Source organism: Aythya ferina (assembly GCF_964211825.1).
Source record: "Aythya ferina genome assembly, chromosome: 8".
Classification (NCBI taxonomy): domain Eukaryota; kingdom Metazoa; phylum Chordata; class Aves; order Anseriformes; family Anatidae; genus Aythya; species Aythya ferina.
In genome coordinates, this window is record NC_140304.1 from 2,071,569 (window position 1) to 2,091,570 (window position 20,002).

The following is a 20,002-nucleotide window of genomic DNA, read 5'->3' on the forward strand; positions in this document are numbered from 1 at the left end:
TAGAATACTACAAAATAAATGTGTAAAAATGCTTAATTTTACACTTTCCTATGTAGCTTTCAGTTTAAATCTAGCTAAAATTACGAATTAATGTAAAAGTTATTCTTTCACATATACTATACTTTTTTTTTTTTGAATATACTATTTCAGAGGACATATTCTTTTGTCTTTTTGTGTGCATATAAGAATTAGAGTCTTTTTCGTAAGTATTGGGTCTCAATTTCTTCTCTCCAAGTGACCTGTAGTACGTTACATTCATTATTTTGCCTTAGACTGTTACTGATTAATGCCTTATGCTGGATATTTGTTTATTTTTTCCCATGTGCGAGTTCATCATCCTTGGGATAAGAATAACAAATGTGCCAGGGAATGTGACTTATCAATCTTAGCAGTCCTTCATAGAGTCTGAGAGGAGATGTAAGACAAGTGCGTACATATAATATCCGAAGGGTTTATACTTAGATTTGACACATGATTTTCTGCTGAAGACTTTCATGTCATACATTGATTCATAAAGTATCAATTATTTAGAGCAGATGCGTGCAAGCTGCTATCAAAATCCACTCTTTGTTCCTATTCACACATTTAAAAAAGCCAAACACAAGCTTCTTTTTCCTTCTCAAACACACAAAAGATCAAGAGATCTCAAGAAAGAAAGAGACAAAAAACAACCCAGCCCCCTTCCTATCTACATCTTTACTTTCCTCAAGAAGAAAAGAATGGTCTTACCAGAGCATTTAGATGCTTAGCAAAGCCAGACTAAGCAGACAGCAGGACAGGTTCTGCACCTGGGAGAAAGGCTGAGTTCTGGAGAAGAGAACCCTTGTGAGAAATTGGTGATCCAGGGCAATTGCGTGGGAATAAGCATCACTTCAAGCACATCTCTTGACTGCACTAGTGACAGTGGTGCTTGTGGAGAAAGACAATCTTGCAACACAGAAGTCTGCAGAGATAAATTGAAAGCAACTGAAAACAAATTAGCCAATAACACCAATCACGGAACAGATCTGAAGACAAAGACATGAAGTATCAGTTCACAAACAGTCCCAAGTATTCTCAACTAGCTGTAGTTTCATTAGTATTCCTCACTAAGGGCCCAAACACAAGCCTTGGTAATTCTCACAGCTGCTTCCCGTAACCCACCAACATCCCCTGCCTTGCGCAACTTAACATTGACAACCGTGTGGTATATTTCTGAATTATCTGTTCCACTGAACTGGCAATGTCAAATATGAAGATAACAAGCTGAAGGAAGCTAAATACGTCAGAGCCAGAAGCCCCTCAGGAATCTTCCCAATGTTACCACATGGACATCGCTTAAAAGCGGGGAGAATCCAGGCCCAGCTCTATCACAGAGAGAACCTTTTGTACAAAACAGGTTGCTTAGGGTCAGCATGTCTGAGCTGTGCATCTGTTGAATCATCTGAAGTTTATCTGAGAGAAAAAAAAAAAAAAAAAAAAAAAAAAAAAAACACATTGCTGTTGAAAGCCATGGTCAAAAAGAAAAAAATGGCAATCAAGGACAAGTTATACTTTTAGCAGAGATCATGAATTTATATATCTAGTAATTTTTCTATTCAAGCCTTTTGATTTTGCTGTTGCTTAAGGATTAGTTTCATTCTGAGAACTGGGACCTCCATCTGCACCAAAATCTTTTTTCTGAGGTGGAATGGTAGGTGTCCGCCACTGCAGTATAGACCTGCAAGAGGCTTCTAAGTTCATACTGAAAAAATGTCTGCTTTTTTGAACTAATCAAAATGTATCTGAAATATTCAGCTTGAACAAGGTTTAAGATACCAAGATTGCTAAGCAACAACAAGTGCTTGCATTTTCTTTTCAATACTTCATTTCTTTCACTTGCTATTTGTAAAAAAAAAAATAAATAAATAAACAAAAAATAATTATATGCAATATACTTTTTTAAAGCATGGAAGGACATTTACCTACCCTAGAAAATATACTGATGTAGCCAAATACAGGAAATTCTATAAACTGATGAGGTCCTTGTTACACTGTCAGCAAAGAGAACACACTTTCACATGATGTTTAGATACCAGTATACCCAGATATCTATGTATATAACATCAAGAGTCAAAAGAAACAGAATAGTTAACTACACTGAAAGTTGTTCCTAATGAATGAGCCACAGAACTATTACTATGAGGGTGAGAAAGGCCTCATGCTAAAGAATATTGGCTGGCCTCCATCTGTCTCATCCTGTTTCTCACATGAAATAGACCAACCGCTTTGTTAATGAGCAGTAATTAATTCCAGAAGGAACACGAGATACAAGAACAAATTCCCATAATCATGTTTTTGTTTGTTATTTTTAAAGCAAGATGTGTTAATGAACAGACTACGGGTGTATCTTTATTAAAAACTAGTGCAATACAATAGAAAGGGCTCAACAGAACAAAATCTGTGTGTTGGGATCTGATATCTACACTATACACAGTTCAGGGAGACTTATTTCCATTCATTTCGAGTATGAACTGCACACCTGCTAGTTGCTGGAGCATGTTGCGTGCTCCTGGGTCACAGTTTAATTTCACACAGGAGTCATCCCATTTGTGTACTAAGACTTGCTCCATCGCATAAACCAAACCCCACGGGTGGGAACGACCAGAAAGTTCAATTCCAAAGCCTGCTCCTGGTCCTATCTGAAAATGCTTAAGTAGACATACCCCACATACCTCGTAGGACACAATTTCAGTCTAACTGTTCTACAGTCATCCAAATGCACCAGAGAAAATTTAGGACAAGATACTGCAGGACACTGGCAGCACTAATGTTTCCTGCCTGTCAGAAAGATGCTTCTAATACTGTTCCAAAATGTTCAAGTTCAGAGTGAATTCAAACTCACAAAACATTTTAACATCTCTGCTTCATAGGGGTGAAACAACATCCACGTACCGCTCTGCCTCTCTCTGTTCCTATTTTGACTCAACATGGTGTCTAGGCTTTGTACTGTCCTTCTGCAAGGGAGAACTGACTGTCCACCAAGAAACTGTAGGATCCCGTCTCTGCAGTCCTTTTTCTTCTCTTGAAAAAAAAAAAAAAAAAAAAAAAACAACTCTTTCAGTACACCTAGAGCCTTACATCTATACGCTTGTGTGTGATACAGGTATACCACCAGAGGAGACGACATCTTCCGTTTACATTTATTGCTAAAATGGTTTTAGTTCTTCAAGGTAAAAATATTCAACAGCACTCAGATTTTATTGTATGGAATGGAATTCTGATCCCTGAAAACAACTGAATTCTTTGTGTCCAAAACTTCAAAGGTAGAAATATAAAAGGTACCAAATTCTCTTTAATGTAGAAGGGATTACTAAGGTCATTTCTGAACAGTTGCATGATAAATACCACATACATTCATGATAAAACAGACTTATTCAGCATAGCTATTAGAACACTTAAGTCAAAACCAAGAGTGGTTTCTATGATACAATATATTTTGTTTTATAAAAAAGTGTGATGGCAACAAACTAAACCATCCTTACAGCAGAAAGGCTAACATAGTATCTGTTATTCCAAGTTAACAAAAGACAGACAAAAAATATGATTGGGCTGCTCTCTTTTCTAATTACAAGAAAAACAGTTAATGTTTAAGAGCAATTCCCATCCTGAGTAGTAAAACTAAAGCCTCTGTTGGTTTTTGTGTGTTTGTTCTATTCTGTGGCTAAAAAAGAAAAAAAAAGAAAAAAAAAAAAAAAAAGTCCCAACCAACATATTCAGCAGTTTAGTAGAATTACCTCTTCCAGTTGTAGTTTTTGAAATACAGGTTTGTTGCACTATTCAAAACTCTGTCCTTGGTAACTATTAGCATTTTATTAACTACATCTATATGTAGATTTTTTACTATAACTATATACATTTCTCATAGAGGCATAAGTTGGGGAGCATTCTTAGCTCATACTTGTTTTCCCTGTGCAGCCACACATGTGGTGAACAGCTGTAGAAGCTGTAAAATTGTCTTTACACATTGCACATACTATTGAATATAACATGCATATACATGTAAAAGTCCTGAAGCAAAATAATGCACTGAATATTTAATTTTGCTTTTTTTTTTAATATCTTTAAATAAAGACAAATGCCTTCTGCTTAACTTCTGACAATAAAATAATAGCAGTTAATTATTCAGAATTGTAGGTTTACCAGTTCTTAACATGAGCAAGCCTTTCAGCCACCTCCACTATGGCAAAGAATCAAATGCTGTCAAAACTGAATCTGCAGAGTAACTGTTACTATGACATTGTGACCAGCCCCATTGCAATAAAATGTAGAAATGAAAATGTAAATTGCTACATGTATATACATTTTTCTCCAGGGTGCTATAAGCAAAAATTGAAAACAGCTGAAATTGAGTCACCCTTCTAGAAAGTAAATATTGCTAATATGAATCTGATGTGTTAAAGGGTGGGGGAAGCTCCAGAGACTAACACTTCCCTCGTTGATATTCTACCACCAAATTGAAAGAACGGTGGGGTGATTTCCCCATCTCTGGTGAAAGCCTAGTTGTCTGAATGCAGCTAGATCAATCCCCACAGAGATATCTTATCTGCAAGGCTCATGAAAAATATCTGAAGAGTAAATTGTTAGCATTTGGAATGGACCACACTGCATGAAGTAACAGTTATTTTGTAAGAGATTTCCCGTGGTAGATATTCCCAAACCCAACTATGAGGTCTTCACTCCCACGCCCACCACAAATGATATTAGTTGAAGGCTTGCTATACTATTAATACAGTCAGGGAAATTTTAAACAACAAAGTATATATAGCTAAGTACAGTAAAAGGATACCTTATTTCTTAGTTATTAAAAAAATGTCCATTTAAATGAGAAATACCTCTATCTGCTCCGATCTTTCATCTGCCAACAAATGCAGATACTGCACATGCAGAACTGCACATTTAATCATATTTTCATGAACTATGTGATGTAGAAATGTGTTATCACTTGGATTTTAATGTTAGTAGGTACAAAGAAAGACACAATCAATCGCACATAGAAATTGTCTGCAAGTCTTTCGCAGTCATCTACCACACATTTTCTGCATACACTAAAACTGGTCAGATTAAATTTTTCCATTCAATTTAATAAAATTAGCAAAAATCATTTTCATCTAATTTATGGGTCCAACAAGAGAGCTTGCAAAAAACTATCAGCTAATTTGAGAAATTTCACAAAATATTTTCATCGCAATATATTATGATTGCATTCTTCTCTCTCTTTTCTGTATGCACATCCAAAAAAATTACAAAGTGGCTTTACTTTCCTACTTTTAGTATTAACATGTTTGTTCTACATGCTAGAACAGTGCATGGATTATTCTGATGCTCTGGTTTAGGGTACCAACTTACCCATCTTTGCCTGTCAAGTTTTTAGGGAACTTAATCTACAGTGCATATCTTTGTCAAGCCTCAATTCAACAAATTACTGATGTGTTTACCAGTATGTCTGTAAATTGTTCCACTCTGAGTTAATGAAATTGTTTGTATCGTGACTTTATTTGTGTTGACTAAAGCCCTAATGAGGTCATCTACCTGGAGAGATGCAAGTTGGAACCACTCACGATTTCAGTTTACACGAGCTCAGATCTCCTGTTGGTACTAGTAAACACATACTAGCCAAAGATCAGCACTCAAAGATAAGAATCAAGCCAAAATCAGCAAAGACAAGAAGTACATACTTTGTTGTAGGATGCTGCCTTTTGTTTCTTGTAGGACTCCACATTACTCAGCTGAACACTCAGCCCTGTTAGCTCTACTCATTGGGACGATTTGTACATTATTTGACTTGAGTAAGAGTGGCTGAATCAGGTCACACCAGATTTAAAAGCCTGCAAACTTCAGCATTTAAACATATGTTCACTAAATAATTTTCTCTCACAAAAGTTGTTTTTATTTATTTATTTATTTTTCTCTCCCCTATTATTGCAGCAGTTGTCATGTAGATAAGCCACTGTTGATAGGAGAGAGAGAAGACTTCTACCACCTGAGGATTATCCCTCTTAACTACTATAAGAGATATAGGAACATACAGGGGCTGGCTTTTTTTTCCAGCAGAGATATGGGAGGAGGGGAAAGCTGGAGAGATCCTCAGACCAGGAATGTAACTTCTAATAATGACTTACAGATGTCAGGGTAACATTCTAGGATCTTCCTATTAGTCCAAAGCTATTATTTGTAACATATGCAGAATAAAAGTCCCATGCATATGGCTGTGAACAAACTTCTCAACTAAACTAGTTGTGGCTCAGCCAACTTCAGCCCTGGAGGCAGGGAGGGGTGAAGGGTGTAAAAGGGGCCAAATTTTGCAGTACCACACTCCATTTTTCTTCTGATTTTACCATTATACTTTAGAGATGTCTTTATTTAGGTTCCAAATCACCACCACGCAACTATTGGAAATGCCAATGATAGAGCAAGTAAAAACACACCCAATATTATAAGAGATACTTGAATTCAGATATACAACAGTAATGTGAAAAGACAGGAATTTTTGTTTAGAATATATAAAATCACTGCCAAAAACAGAGAATGAAAATGCATCCAAGTTGGTCAGCTCATATACATCTAGGAGAGTTTAAGTGCATCCAGCTTTCACAGTAAATAGCATAATATATAATTAGTCATACTTCAGCAGTAAATACTAAGATGCTGAATGTCTTATTTACTGTAAAACACTTTCAAGGCTTCAGCTGCAGATAGTTTCATTCATAGAAGCTGTTAAATATAAATTATTTGTATAAATTAAAGTTATCATTTGATCTTCATGCTTGTTCTTAATTACCAGATAACTCTTAATAGTATCTTTGATGCAAGGGTACACTAGAGGTGACATATTTCCTATACAAATGAAAATAAATTGTTCACAGTGTGTGTCAACACAGAAAAGATCTGTCACCACATGTCACCAACAGGAGATAATTTGATTGCATCAGTTAGATTTTCATTAGGATGCCAGTCAGCATTTTTACCAGCAGAAAGACAGTAGACTGTGCCCAGAAACACCAATTTTGTCTTGTCATCAAGGTTTGCTGTAAGGGAGCAGATAAGCAAAAAAAAAGACACACCTGGAGTCTCCCAGACACCCACAGAGGAGGCTAACAGAAGATGGTCCACTACTCCCTTTCTCCAGTCCCAAGCAACTATGCCAAGATCTACCTAGTAGTGCTCTCCTGGTTCCTTTACAAGCTAGGGCACTGTAGACAGTTGAACTGGACTTCTGTTACCTGGTACAAACTAGGAAAATGCCTTCTTCACACATGTCCATCCACAGATTCCTGGTGTCAAGGCACCCTAAGGACCATGGTCAACACCATGAGGGAATCATTGCCATGGGAATGGAGGAATAATAACTTGTACTGGACCAGACCTGTGGTTCAGCTGGTGCAGAGCTCTGTCCTTGGCCATAGCTGTTGCATAAAAAGTTCAAGGACCTTTGCAAGCAGTAGTTGGGTAACATCTACCCCAGATAAAGATTTTTCTAGTCTCCAAGAGTCTGAAGCAAAAGAATTTCTATCTTTTCTAAAATGCTTGATTATTTACTTAACAGTATGACAAATTTGATCGTTTGGTTTTGTTTCTTTTCATCACTGTTAACTCTTCTCTAGATCCCACTAAACTCTAGACAAACAGTATCCTGAAATAATGATTTGCCCAAGGAAAATATTCATATTATCAAAAAAAAAAAAAAAAAAAAAAAAAAAAGCTTCCTTTCAATTTTGAATGCAAAACATTTCAATTTCATGATTATCTTCACCATATTCTGCAAGAAAAAGCAAATAGCAAATGTGGATGAGTCAGAGCAGGAAGAGCTATTATTTTGTAAAAGAATAGTTGCATCATGGCTCAGCTTATTTAGCTAAGGTATGTAATTATCTCAATGAGAAATTTTCATCTCTCTCAATTTGAAAGCTTTCCTGTGCTTTTTCACTTTTCTGACTAAACTGATTATTCTGTAGCCTGCTGTAATTTTGGGTAAGAAAGATGTTGCAGCAGATCTTACTACCCTACGTGATAGTTACTCTGTCTTTTCCATTCCAGTTACTTTTACAGTACAGTGATGTGATGCAAGGAAAGCCACTTGCATGGATGGACATACAGGGAATTCAGGATGTCTAGCAAGTAACAGCTCTTGGGCTTTCTGTGTTTGGAGATGTCAAATAGACAAGTTAGCAATATCTCTATAACTCTACTTCAGGGCAAAACATTTTGCCAAAGAGTTAGAGCGCCACTTCCTTCTGTAATAACGAGAAACAGCAATGCAGAGAATTGAAATGTTTCCAGCACAGTTAATAATTTCAGGACAAGTACAATTGCCCTTCTTGAAAACTTTGCACATAAGAGGACTGGCGTTTGACAAAATTTTCAATCATAAGGGAACACTGAGAGAATTGAAAACTATTTTAAACTAACGCAAAGGGACATGGCATGTTAAAAATTTAAAAGGATGTTTCTTCAAAAGAGCTTCAGCAGCACCATTCAATTTAGGTTTCCCATGAGTCTCCACAAAAAGAAAGTATTGAATAGGCCTTTATTCATATTTCATGAAATATTAGAATTATTTATGTTCCTACCTAATTTTTGCTGAAAACTACAGCTGAGTACCACCTGTGAAATTTACATATTCTGTGTAAAGTCATACAGACAAGACAGGATTTCTTCAGGCTGTAAAATCTGCTCAAGTCCTTAGACCATCATTACAGGACAATGTTACCTGAAGACAAGCAGATTTTGCATAAGAAACCAATCTGAGACTTCTCTCAGTGTTTCATTTTTCTTGATAGCACAGCTGATAAGCAGGTGCTTATTCTGCAATATTTCCTTGGTTTCAGCTTCTGTACACTGTCATAACCCTCATACCTACAAACTGCTGTGGCAACCCTAATTAAGTCCATCCCTGTTCACTGCTTCCATCAACACCTAAGACTTCTCAAAATTTATAATTAATGCAGGTAGTTCTGTCACAGAATATCTTTCGTATTCTGTGAGATTCCACTTCAACTCCTCAATCTATTCAACTGTCTATAAATTTGTTCACAATTATTACCACATTTTAATAGAATTTACAGCTACACTTTAAAATTAATGAGATGCAATATGAAAAATTAAATAAGATTTTCATTTGTTCATTTTTCCTAGATAATAATTTCTAGTAAATAGTATCACAGAGGACAAGATAGGGACATAAGTTACAGTTTACAATACAAATACTTCTATCAAGATCAGCAATTACATGAACATTATACTTATAAATCAGTACATGCATAATACTTTTTCTTCATTCTAAACAGTGCAATGTCTCAGTTATATTAGGAATATGCAAACACAAAGCAAGAATACTTGCCATACTACGGAAATAACTGCTGTCTCTGTTCTGTGGACACACAGGAAGAAAAATCTCTGAAAATGCAAAAGATTTATTTATTTCTAAGTTGTGCTGCAAAAGTTAGCAAAATATTATTCTAAAAGAGTAGTAGATTATTTATTATACTACTGTAAGTCTATTTACACTGTCAGCCTGAGATTTTAGCCCAATAATGATTGTTGCCTTCATCTCTGATTAGCTCTGTTTTCATTTTAGATGAAATTTTAAAACAGGTTTATATTCCTAAAACAACCTTTGACTCCACTTCATTACTTCTGTAAGAAGAAAAAGTATAGAGGACCTGCAATAATGTAAGGTATTTGGTTGATTAAAAAAGATCTAATAAGGCAAGTTTTACCACATTGAATCTACCCATAAGTTATTTTTTTATTTTTTTTAGTGAGTAGATATGGCTCATAATTATTCAATTTTAATTCTTGATTAGTGAAGTCAAGAGCTGTGGTGTCTCATAAGTAATGCAAGAAATCTTAGGTTTGATCCAAGTCTTATTAAGTGTAGTTGAAGTGGGCTCTATTTTCCTCTTGATATCTCCACTGTACTACAAGCAGACAATCATTTTTAATTTCTGTTCTTTTACCCTTTTCACAAGTAATGCAATTGTTTATAATGAAGTAAAAAATAAAATATTTTTTCCTGCTTAATACAGGGACATAATATCAAGGAGTGCTTGATAATATTATTTTCAACAATTTTTGAACAGTTGATTAACTGGATAAATCAAATACTTGAAGAAATACTGAGCAGTCAGACCTTCCATTGAATTATGGAGTTTTACATGTATATTAGGACTAAACTGTCCACACATAACATTATTCTACAATATGGCTGTCATTTACCTACCAGTCACGCAGCACAAGTACCTCCACAAACCACTGAAAAATATACAGAGTACCTGAATGTATATTTTTCCTCTGATACTGACATTGTACACATTGTGCTCTATGGAGGTATCACTGAATACAACAGAGCTTGTCACACTGCGTGCAGCAATTCTTGCCAATAGAGAAAGCCGAAAAGTCACCCTGTTAATGAGTCGCATCATTGTTCCACATTTAGAATATTCCAGTGCTAGATGGATACTACTGTGGATTTATGTTTACAGGAATCACCTGAGAAAGATATAGGAAGAAATGAAAATAAGTTACAGTTTTTGTTACTCAGAGGCAGAAAAGCTGTCCAGAACAATTTGTTCTTAATGGCTGTTTTAGCTCAAAAGAGGCCCTGAAGTAAAGAATAAACAAACTGTCACAGGAACAGAGAGTAAGTCTCTTACAATCAGGGTTAAGGTTCATTGGTACAATTGCTCTAAGGCAAAACATTACCACATCTTGGATTAATCTTGGCATTTAGATAAATATAAAGGTACAGCAGTAATGCACATATAGTGCCTTTTCTGTAACCATTACATATATACAGTACATCAAAATGCATAATACAAAATATAATGTCTTGTAAATGTGAAATATTTATATTTAAGTGAAATATAATTCTAAATATATTGAAACAGAGGTTTAGAAATTCAGAAGAATAGATAGGAATAAACAAAAACTAAATAAATACGCTCTGCTGTCCCAGTCTTGCACAAATAGTATTACCCTTTTTTAAGCCAAACACAGGCTCCAGCCAGCAATCCGTCTCAGAAAAACTGACAGTTTTTCCATCTACAACTGGCCTTCAGCTTCCTTCTCCCCCACAAAGCCTCAACATTTTATTTTTTTTTGTTTTAAAAGATTATTTTAACATATCTTGACCCCCCTCATGAAGAAAAACAGACATGCACAGTGCAATTCCATGCTGGAAGACCAACTGCAAGTTTCAGAGGACAATACAGAAGCCACTGCACACTCTCTGTGGAGGAGTTAGTCCATCCATATTTGTCTAAATGTTATTATATCACATTACTGAGCAAACATCTAACTTAACATCAGTTAAAAATTGTACCAAAGCCCTCTTCCCTTTTCTCTGCTTGGAATTCATTGTCCAAGCACCCTGAAGTCCAGGATTTAGCCACAACTCCCCCGCTCACAACCAGAAATATGCCTCTCCATGCATCCCCTGCCATTTCCAGCTACAGAAATTCCCTCTCAGAGCTGGATCAGAAATATCAGTACACAGGCTGCAGTCCCAGCCCAAGTACTCTGACCCCCTTTGCCACCTTTGAAGTTGGCACTGCCTTAGCTTCGGAGAGCAGCCAAGGACACACAGGAGTTTGGACAGTGTAGGGGCAGGAACAGGACTCACAGCAAGGACCTTTCTTCTCCTGCATGAGGTTCTACACACCCTCGCTTAGGTCTGTGGTTTCAGTCAACAGGGCACCTCACCCCATGCAGAAATCACATATCACCACACTGATACAGTGAAAAACATTTCTGGTCAGCCAAGGAATGTTACGAAGCAGCACGGATTATGAGAATAGGGCTGTGTACAGCTATACATCCATGCTGCTTATCCTTCCTCATTTATTTGCAGAGTGCAGCTAAGAGGGTGAAGTGGAACAACACATTCTGCTAGTAAGCATCTGCATCCCAGGTCAGCACTGTGTTATCATTTCTCCTCTAATAAATACTCAATAAAGCAAGAGCAGTAACAGTCTATCTGATTTCTGGAGAGGGCAATCTCACAAGGACTGCGCTGCTCACTTCACAGGCTCCTTGGCACAGGGAGGTGGAACATTCCCTCTGGCCTCAGATATTAGTTCCTGTTTTCCATTATGGTATTTTAGAAACAGTTATACTGTCCAGGCCTTCTCTGGCCTGAAGCAAAGTTAGAACCAGCACTGGTAACAGGCTCTCCTAGGCCAAATTCTAACGTTATTAAACTGCTGTTAATATAACGTGCCTGTAGACACCACTAGCAAGGGCTGCTGTTGAAATGCACAGAGGAAGGAATGTTCAAGGAAGGAGGAAGTTCTGCCAAGCAAAAGGAAGAGCTCTGCAGATAGCCATTACTGATTTTAGATATTTTGAGCACATAAACATATAGATCATTTTAATTCATGCTGCACGGGAGTTATTTTACCTTTATATGTACATGCAGCTAGTGACTTTAAAAGGGCTTGGCTCTAACTGGTTAGTTAATAATTTGGTTTGCTTTTAAAATACATTGCTACCTGGATTCTGCACATGCAGAAAAGCCAATGAGCAGATTACTAAGCTTTATTAAAGGTGCACATATTGTGATCACATAAGACCTAAAGCCATAATAAGCTTACAAGACATATGGTCACTTAACACCTGAAAAATCTCACTAAGCTTATAATCCCATCAAGTCTGTAATAAATTAATTTATGGCTGTAAATTCTAATTTTAAAATGATCACATTTTTTCAAACCACAATAGCCTCCCTCAGAAATTCTAATCCTCTGTCACTAGTGTATGCAGGGCATCTCTTAGTTCTCCCACCTGCCTTGATCAAAGTCCCAGTAATGAAGGGAGAGTTTTTGGTTACCCACATCAGCTCTGTAAAAAAGCTGACTCCTTACCATACCCTGCAGGAAAACACCTCTGTACCTACAGGTGCAGATTTCTGTCAAGTCTCAATCTAATTCGTGATCCTGACCACACTGGTATCCAAATTGAATTGTTTAATTTTTTTTTTTCCAGCAAATAGGCACTTGGTCTCCTAAAAACATTGGTGCTGTGTGACTTTCCTCAATATAGTATATTGGCATTCACAAATGGACATTGAGCTAGGCCATAGTCTACAAAAATAAGGAACTCCCTTGGAAAAAATATAATAAAGCTCTCTTGGAACTGATATACTTTTCTTTTTAGAGGACCAAGTGGGAGCAGGTATACCATCTGTACGGTACTTACCAATTCAGAAGGTCTAATCTCTGAAAACAATCTATTATTTCTTATCTTCATGTCCCACTGTTGGTTCTGCGAAGCATATACAACAACATGGCTTCCGTCCATCCACAAACTGCACACTAACTGCAGAACTCATCGCACCTGCTAAGTCTGTGACCTCATCCTCCATGTTCTGTACCTTCCACATAGCAGGAAAAAAACTATTCTGAATGCCACTGATTTCACCAAACATCTGCTCCACAGCATAAGCAACTTGCCTGCAAGCAGGAGCAATCAATCCACTCATCAAACACAGATTTGAACAGACAAAGCTCAGGAAAACACAGAATAGGAAGAGCCTTAGTTAAATGTGACAACGGACTAAAATCACTGCCTCAAAGGGCACAGCAAGCTCTCTCCCAGTGTATGACAGATCAACTCTCAGCATAGCTCCGGTTGCTGAGGCACTAAGATCTCTGGGGTATGCTTTCAGAAATCCTCAGGAGAAATAGCTATAGCAGCATTAAAAGTGTGGGAATATACCATTGGTATGCCTCTATCCCCAAAGAAGGAGTTTCTGAATTTTAAGACTGACTGTCTTGTACATGCTGGTTCTCAAAACACAGGAACACACTGAACTTGTCCCAGAAGCACAGGAGTAAGTCTTTATGCATGGGAGGGCAAATGCTATAAGGCAAGCAGAGACAGCACTACAGCACCTGTCTCCACAATACAAAGAGAAATATAATTCTGCCTGTTCCAGCTTGTAGATGCACATGCAGTGCCACACTACACCAAAGGTCAATTTTTTCCCCTCTCAGATGATATTCCAGAGACATATACAAGCTGCAAGTAGCCCTATAATTCCAAGGGGGAAAATCCCAACAGAGTGGCATAGAACAAGCATATCACCCTTTCACATTTTCTCACATAGGTGCCCAGTTTCCTGGGGCAGAGACTACTAATGCCATGGTAAGTCTGTGTCTGGCAGCACAGAGGCTGTCACTAATTTCTCCCTCACTCTGCATCTCAGTGGTTCCTACTGTCCTGGCTATTAACTTCATCTAGAAGTCTGGTGATTTGGAACTAGAATCTGATTTTGAAAATCTTTCCTTAAAGTTCATTAACACACAGAGTAACTGATTTTCTTTTTTTAATCACACATTGTCTGAACTCTCTCTCTGTTGTTACAGATGTTACAAAGCATTCAAACATCACATTGGTCATATGCTGAATTTCTGAATACTGACATCTTGCCTTGCATGCTGAACAAGCAATGTGATGTAAAAAAAGTCAAGGTCCAAGCCAGTGAACCAGTACTTTTAATTACCTTGAAACAAATGGAATAAACTTTCACCAGTTCCGAGCTGACATCTACTGGTAGAATATAGCAACAGCGCAGGATACTGGGCACAATCGCGAAACGCACAGTGAGCAATTTGCTAGGGGTTTCTAAGGGGTACCTGGTGAAATGAGCTAGGACTGGAAAGGATAAGAGCTCAAAGACGTAAATATTTATCTTCCTCCCCACCTGTACAAACCAGTGTCTCAGCTATTGGGACATCCTACTGTGCAAGGAGGACAATAGAGAGGGTACACACCCCGTGCCACCCTATGTTTTTACCTACACAACCATGGAGAGGACATGAGAAAATGGAAAAATGGAAATGGTCAATAGAAAATCGACCTTGACACTAGAGGCACGGGTATGTGAGTTGAAAGAAGAAAAAAAAAAAAAAAAAAAAAAGGTGGAAAAAAGGGTTCTCTGAGAAAGTTGCTGCTCCAGCTTCCAACTTCTAGTGGGCAGTCCTCTGTCCCAGCACAGGATAGCCCCCAGATCCACGTACAGATACACCCTCTGTGCAGCTTTCTGACACTATTGACAGAACAGAACCAAGACGCCCATTGGAAGTGAGGACCTGACCATGCAGAAATGATTGAGAATGTAAGCGTAACCAGTGAGGGGAACAAGGGAAAAGGCAGAACTAGGAAGATATAAGGAGCAAGCAGACATCCGTTACCAACCCAATGAACAGTAAAGCCAAATGAACAGCAAAACAAAGCAGCTGGATGACACAATTGTTTTGGGTGAGAAGATAAAATGCCAAAAGAAATCTCAAGGCAAAAGAGATTGCTCATCTGCAGGCTGGTAGAGAGAGACCAGCAGCAGGAGTACAAGGAGCATCTCACTGGCTGAGTGTCAGAAACAATTGACTCACCTGTAATGAAAGAGTTTAGAAATTAATTTTCAGGGAGAGAAAAAGAGAGTTGCCATCTCCATCAGCTCATAATAGATAATATGGTCCAAGTCAAGATCATTCTGCAATAACTCCTTGGTCAGACACTTGTTGAAGGCTGAGTTAATGAAGCGTGAGATGCCTGTAGCAAGTGAGACAACTCTAAATGGCAGGAAAGCAGTAAGTGGGAACAGGGTTGCTTTCTAGAATGGATGAATTCTTTTTTTACTGTAGTACAACTTTCATGGTATTGGGGTTTTGGCTAGGATAGAGTTAATTTTCTTCCTAGTGGCTCACACAATGCTGTGTTTTGGATTTTTGAAGAAAACAGTGGTGATAACACACCAGTGTTTTAGCTGTTACAGAGCAGGTCTTACACAGAGCCCAGGACTTTTCTGCTCTTCTTGCTGCCCTGCCAGCGAGGAGGCTGGAGGTGCACAAGAAGCCACAAGGGGACACAGCCAGAACAGCTGACCCCAAAGGACCAAAGAGGTATTCCCTACCACATGCATCATGCTCAGCAATAACAGCTGGGGTAAAGGAAGAGGAAAGAGGGATGTTTGGGGTGATGGCCTTTGTCTTCCCAAGAAAATGTTACACGTGATGAGCCCTGAATTCCTGGGAGTGGCTGCCTGCCGATGGAATATAGTGAAGGAGTTCCTGGTTTTGCTTGGCTAAGACATGTGGCTTTTGCTTTACCTAGTGAACTCTTTTAATCTCAACCCATGAGTTGTTTCACTTTTACCTTTCTGCTTCTCTCCCCCATCCCACCTGGGAAGAGCAAGCAGTGGCTGAGTGGTGCTGAGCTGCCTGCTGGGGTTAAACCACCCAACATGGGCATGCTGGCATAGACTCTTGGATGTATGCAGCTTTATAAATAAATGGCAAAAGTGATTCAATGAGAGAAATGAAGAGCATAGGGAAATGATCATTAGAGAAACCTCACCTTAGATATTGTGTGCAGTTCTGGGCTCCACAATATGAAAAGGATATTAAGATAAACACATCCAAATGAGGGCAACAAAGCTGGTGAAAGGGCTGGGGGACACAGTCTATGAGGGGAGGCTGAGGACATTTGGCTTGCCTCGTCTGAAGAGGAGGCTGAGAGGAAACCTCATTGCCCTCTATAGCTCCTGAGGAAGGGAAGTCCAGGGGGAGGTGCTGGCCTCTGCTCCCTGGGAACCAGTGACAGGACATGTGGGAACAGCACAAAGCTGCGCCAGGGGAGGTTCAGACTGGATATTAGGGAAAAATTCTTTTCCATGAGAGTGGTCAGACACTGGAAAAAGCTTCCTAGAGAGGTGGTAGATGCTCCCTGCCTCTCAGCGTTCAAGGGGCATTTGGACAGTGTCCTCAGTAGCATGCGTTACCTTTTGGTTAGCCCTGAAGCAGTCAGGCAGTCGAACTTTGATGTTTGCATGTCCCTTCCAACTGAACTATTCTATTCTAAATCTAAGACAGTTCTGTTGAAGTTAGCAGAGTTATTCCAAATTTACAGTAGTATCTGAGAGCCAAATTTGACCTATAAATTAAAGCACTAGTCATCAACTTCAGTGTTTATATCTTGCTATGATCCAGAGTTTACTGTAATTACATTTAGACTGTAGGGAGCTTCAGTCCCCCTTTCTCCATTTCCCATGGTTTCTGAAATATTTGTTACTTGCATAATTATGTGTGTTGTCACAGCATTCACACTGTGGAGCACAGTGCTTTAAATATTCACTAAGACAACAAAATTAACATGCTCTAAGTGAGTACTTTGGGGAAATACCATTCAATTTTAATAAATTAAAATAAAGTGTTCATTCACAAGGTTTCAATTTTGCAGGTTACAAAGCTGATTCAACAGTCTCAGCGTAACAGCCAGAAACACAAAGCAAGCATATATCAATGCAGGTGGAGAGGAAGGGGGAGAGAGAGAAGGAATTAACAGTTAGGAATCTGATTTATAAGAGATCTTGTCTTAGTTATTCCCACAGCCCATGTAATTATGCAAAACACTTGCCCTTGTTCAACACTGTTCCAGAGACAATATTACTGAAATGCATTAAAATACAGCTTTTTTTTTTTTTTTTTTGGGGGGGGGGGGGGGGGGGGTATTTTAATTCTACTGTAAAGAATAAGATCAAATTCTAAGAACTTAATTCTGACCAAGCGTATTACTTTCTTTATCAAAGGTTTCAGTGTTTTAAATTGTTGCATCACATTTTCACAGACTGCATAAAAACAAGATAAACTCCATGACTCAAAATCAGACTAGTTCTTAAACAAAAAACTTCATCCACATGCCATTACAATTGCTACCCTACATCCACAAAGGCTGATTTCTCGACACCTTCTTCCTATTAAACTCTTCTTCAGCCAGTGACCTTTCCTTTCTCAGTCTCAGGTTGGTTGCGGATTCAGTATCAAAACCATATAATGCATACACTCAATAAATGTTTTGCTTAGCCTTTTGCTGCTGGGTCTAGAAATAAGGAGCTGCGGCTATTTCCAAAGACAAGATTGCATTTATCTCTTCCAAGTGAAATATAGTAAAGGTGTATCAGTTACAGGTAAAGGTTTTCATAAAGGAGAGTTTCTACAAGAGGACATATACCATTGCAACTTCAGAAACAATACTTGAAGTATGATTTCACATGAAAGATATGGGTTAATCAATGAAATAATTGTGTGGTTACAGATGCTAAGGAGTAGGGGCTGAAAATCCATCTATTCTTAACACACACATTAAACTTTTTACGAGGAATATAGGACATAGTTCCTGGTGGCAAGAGGAGATTCAAGTCAGTGAGCCAAGATGTCCTTTCCAGTCACAGTTAATTTAAAAAATAAAACTTAAAATTAAAAAATTCCTTGTTAGCTCAAGCTGGGTGCATAAGTTTCTTTTTGGTCACACTCCATCCCCTCATTTCTGAACCTTGGTTGTCAAAACATAATGACCTATTATGCAATGAGTATTGCTTATCGCCACTAAACAATTTTTACATAGATATTTAAAATTTGGAAGAGTTCATCTTGATTAAGGGATAAACGGCTATCCGTAATAGAAATTTCCACCAGAAGATACAGAATTTGTAAGATATCAACTAACATGATAAACAGAAATTGAAAAACATTCCCTTTAGTAAGATGCCATGATTGATTTAAAGATTAGAAGAAATAATAGCTCCCTATTGCACTAGGTTAATTATCTCCAACAATGTTGTATCTCATCCCCTTAGCAAGGATTTAAAACTCCCTGTTCTACTCATTAGAACTTCAGATGTCCTTGGTCAGATGAGTGGTCAGATCCCACTTATAACAGATATTCTGCATGTTTGTAGAAGTTTATGAATAATCAGTGAGACTTGATTTGATACTCTGATTAACTGAATCACTTCACATACAATACCCAATTTACAGTCACCGATCTGTTTCCCCCATGATACACACCAGGTCTACAGAGTCTCAGGCCACTAACTTAGACATTGTCTTGCAGTCTTCCAGACAGAAACAGTTCGAAGTCTTTGCTGAATAACATATCTTCACAAAGATGCAGTCTAACCCACTGCAGAAAAGGAAAACTGTCAAGAAGCCTGCCATTGAAATACCACTCCATCTCAGCCATTCCATCAGCCCTATAAAAATTAATTGCCTGGAACAAGTTCAGGAATGTTATTCTAATCTCCCACCTGAAAGGATAACACTGACTGTTTCAGAAATAATACATACTGAGGAAGGACAAAGGCAAGAAGGTGACCACCTCTTTCCACTCTTTTGTTGTCCTCTTCTCTCTACTTTTGGATGAATTGCTGAAAGCACTGTCAGCAGCCACCTACCAAACAGTTGCAAAAAGCCAGAATCAGAGCTTGTAGCAAGCACTAATACTAAAGAGCCAGCAAGGGATACTACAAGATTTTTGCACGTGGCTTTTTTTCCCCCCAAATATCATACTGAAACAAAAGTTATTATAATTCACTTTTTTTTTCAGCTTATTTTAACTTCAGATACACTTCAAAGACAGGAAGCTGAGTTTAAAAAAAAAAAAAAAAAAACAACACTGAGATGATAACAAACCAAACCAACTTGGTTTTCAAGCAGTGTTTCCCCATTCACAGCACAGACTAACAAAGCCAACAGCCTACAATCTCTTATAGAACAGAGTCAAAGAAGATTAAGCAATGACAAGCTAAAAATTAAAGGGAAAAATTTAAGTAAGACAGCAAATAAGAACATTTAATGGGCAACAGATTCTCTTCTTTTACCACAACTGTGATTTTTGTCAGTATCCTCCCTGCCCAGCTCCATCAATAGTAAGAAAGCCTCACACTCCCCATAAAAGAATAAAGTCTTCCATTCAAATAAAAACATTGCTCAGTTCAACAAACCTAGAACATTACCTATACAGGACACCTCTTATTCCTTAGTTCCATTCATTGAGAAAGATTTCTACCAAACCTGCATAAAAGAAGTCTGCTTTGCTTTAAATACAGGATCATTTCCATCCCGGTAAAAATATCCCTTTCCTGTCACCTGTAAAGAATAAACTTCACATCACCTACTCCCAGCTCAGCAGAGGTGCCAGAAGCAGC

At 38.0% G+C, this 20,002-nt stretch overlaps 1 protein-coding gene across 1 annotated transcript in view; it reads right to left on the bottom strand.

Annotated features, from left to right (window-relative positions):
- TGFBR3 (transforming growth factor beta receptor 3) overlaps positions 1–19,905 on the bottom strand; it is a 161,014-nt gene extending 141,109 nt beyond the window's left edge. Inside the window, exons 1-6 of the mRNA XM_084527515.1 lie at positions 19,811–19,905; positions 19,143–19,245; positions 2,914–3,042; positions 1,948–2,012; positions 1,363–1,434; positions 730–943 (exon numbers count right to left, since the gene is read on the bottom strand). The gene's annotated coding sequence lies outside the window, so the exon portion shown is untranslated. The remainder of the gene's footprint in view (positions 1–729; positions 944–1,362; positions 1,435–1,947; positions 2,013–2,913; positions 3,043–19,142; positions 19,246–19,810) is intronic.
- Between the last annotated feature and the right edge of the window lie 97 nt (positions 19,906–20,002).